The 3,149-nt window shown below is 41.1% G+C and overlaps 1 protein-coding gene and 1 pseudogene across 1 annotated transcript in view; one reads left to right on the top strand and one right to left on the bottom strand.

The window, feature by feature from the left end:
• The window catches only part of C7 (complement component 7), an 86,087-nt gene that overhangs the window by 23,732 nt on the left and 59,206 nt on the right, over positions 1 to 3,149 (bottom strand). The gene's annotated exons all lie outside the window — the stretch shown is intronic.
• Positions 634 to 1,526, top strand: LOC105529249 (annotated as a pseudogene).

Below are 3,149 nucleotides of genomic sequence, written 5' to 3'. Positions count from 1 at the left end.
GATGAGTTTGTGTCCTTTGTAGGGACATGGATGCAGCTGGAAACCATCATTCTCAGCAAACTATCGCAAGAACAGAAAACCAAATACCACATGTTCTCACTCATAGGTGGGAATTGATCAATGAGATCACTTGGACACAGGAAGGGGAACATCACACACCAGTCGTATTGTGGGGAGGAGGGCAAGGAGGGATAGCATTAGGAGATATACCTAATGTAAATGATGAGTTGGTGGGTGCAGCACACCAACATGGCACATGTATACATATGTAATAAACCTGCACGTTGTGCACATGTACCCTAGAACTTAAAATATAATAAAAGATATATATATATAATGGTCCAAAAAATGTATAATTTGTGTCTCATAAGGACAAGTGAGCAAGAATGGGACAGAAGCAATGTTTTAGGATGTAATGGTTAAGTAATCGTCTAAAACTGACAAAGGACTTAAAGCACAGGTTCAATAAGTGCTTTGAATATCAGTCAGGAAAAATGTAAAGAAAATTATACCTAAGAACACCAGAGTAAAGTTGCTGGTGAAAACCAAAAGCAAAAAATAATTAATAATACCCCTTTCCTACCCTAGCACTACTGGGCCTGCAGGTCTCTGTCAAACCACAAATGCAGGTCTCTGTTCCACAGGATGGGGTTTGTTAAAGTTGTTAATAATAAGGCCTACTTTAAAAGATACTAAGTGAAATTTAGAAGATGACAAGAGGGTAAAACTGATTACTATGTTTGGAAATGCTTGGTGATACCGGATAAAAATAAATACAGCACACCCAAATACAGGATGATACTTTGTGTAACAAACAGAGGTATCATTTGTCAGAATGCTTAGTCCTGTATCATGATAGTCTGTGCAGTGTATGCACATAAACTGCCAAAATACGGTGTGAAGATTGGCCTGACAAATGATGCTAAAACATATTGTACTGGCCTGCTGCTGGCCTGCAGGCTTCTCAATAGGTTTGGCATGGACAGGATCTATGAAGGCCAAGTGGAGTTGACTGGAGATGAATACAATGTGAAAAGTATCGATGGTCAGCCGGGTGCCTTTACCTGCTATCTGGATGCAGGTCTGGCCAGAAATACCAGTGGCAATAAAGTTTTTAGCACCCTAAAGGGAGCTGTGGATGGAGGCTTATCTATCCCTCACAGTACCAAACAAGTCCTTGGTTATGATTCTGAAAGCAAGAAATTAAATGCAGAACTACACCGGAATCACATCATGGGCCAGAATGTTGCAGACTGCATGCACTACTTAAGGAAAGAAGATGAAGATGCTTACAAGAAAAAGTTCTCTCAATACATAAAGAATGGCGTAACTCCAGACATGATGGAAGAGATGTATAAGAAGGTTCATGGTGCTATACGAGAGATTCCAGTCTATGAAAAGAAGACAAGAAAGAAGTTAAAAAAAAGTGGAACCTTCCCAAAATGTCACTTGCCCAGAAGAAAGATAGGTTAGCTCAAAATAAGGCAAACTTCCTCAGAGCTCAGGAGCAGGCTGCTGAGAGCTAAATCAAACAATTTTTCATGAGGATTTTTCAGATAAGGACAATAAACTTATTGAAAAAGCAAAAAATGATAATAATTACTAATAATCTTCTTGAAAGTGGTCAGAGAGAAAAGGCATCATTTCCAAAGAAAAAATTGCAAGACTAAAAGTTGACTTCTCCCTAGAAAACAATTGTCAGAGGGCAATGTAATATTAATAATATCTTCAAATGACTTTTAAAAAAATAACTGCTAGCAGCCAGGCATGGTGGTTCATGCCTGGGATCCCAGCCTTTTGGGAGGCCGAGGGGTGGGGATCACCTGAGGTCAGGAGTTTGAGACCAGCCTGGGCAACATGAAGAAACCCTGTGTCTCTACTAAAAATACAAACATTAGCTGGGTGTGGTGGTGGGTGTCTGTAATCCCAGTTACTCAGGAGGCTGAGGCAGGAGAATCACTTGAACCTGGGAGGCAGAGGTTGCAGGGAGGCAGAGGTTGCAGTGAGCCAAGATCGCACCATTGCAATCCAGCCTGGGAGACAAGAATGAAACTCCGTCTCAAAAAAAAAATAATTAATTAATTAATTAAAATAAAAAACAACTGCTAGCTTAGAATGTCTTACCTAATACAAATATCCTGGCCAGGCATGGTGGCTCATGCCTGTAATCTCAACACTTTGGGAGGCCAAGGTGGATAGATCATGAGGTCAAGAGACGGAGAGACCATCCTGGCCAACATAGTGAAACCCTGTCTCTACTAAAAATACAAAAATTAGCTGAGCATGGTGGTGCACGCCTGTAGTCCAAGCTACTCAGGAGGCTGAGGCAGGAGAATCACTTGAACCCAGGAGGCGGAGGTCAGTGTGAGGCGAGATCACGCCACTGCACTCCAGCCTGGTGATAAGCGAGACTCTGTCTCAAAAAAAAAAAAAAAAAAAAAATCCTTTGAAAAGTCAAGGTGGAAGACAGACACTTTAGATAAACAAAAACTGGGACAACGTTTCATCAGTAGATTCATAATAAAGGAAAAGAACCCCTTCAAGTAGAAGTTTCTTATTAATCTTTTCTAAGAATAAACTTGGCTTTATTACTCCCAACTAGCAAATATTTATATTCATATTGTATTTCATTTGTTTCTGCTTAAGGATTCCAAGAGAAAGAGAGGAGAGAGAGATTAATAAGTAAAAGACAATGCCCATCAGTCAATGAACAAGTGGATAAAAAGGCTGTGGTATATATACATGACAGAATACTACTCAGTCATAAAAAGGAATTGACTAATGGCATTCGCAGCAACCTGGATGAGACTGGAGACTATTATTCTAAGTGAAGTAACTCAGGAATTGAAAATCAAACATTGGGCCAGGCGGGGTAGCTCGCGCCTGTAATCCCAGCACTTTGGGAGGCCGAGGCAGGCAGATCAAGAGGTCAAGAGTTCAAGACCATCCTGGCCAACATAGTGAAATCCTGTCTCTACTAAAAATACAAAAATTAGCTGGTTGTGGCATTATGCGCCTGTAGTCCCAGCTACTCAGGAGTCTGAGGCAGAATTGCTTGAATGTTTGACCCCAGGAGCAAGGGGTTGCAGTGAGCTGAGATCATGCCACTGCACTCCAGCTTGGGTGACAGAGAGAGACTCTGTCTCAAA

The sequence above is a fragment of the Mandrillus leucophaeus genome, unplaced genomic scaffold (assembly GCF_000951045.1).
Source record: "Mandrillus leucophaeus isolate KB7577 unplaced genomic scaffold, Mleu.le_1.0 Scaffold119, whole genome shotgun sequence".
In the NCBI taxonomy this organism is placed as follows: Eukaryota; Metazoa; Chordata; class Mammalia; order Primates; family Cercopithecidae; genus Mandrillus; species Mandrillus leucophaeus.
The sequence above is the reverse complement of the archived record's forward strand: the minus strand, read 5'-3'. Positions and strand labels throughout refer to the sequence as shown.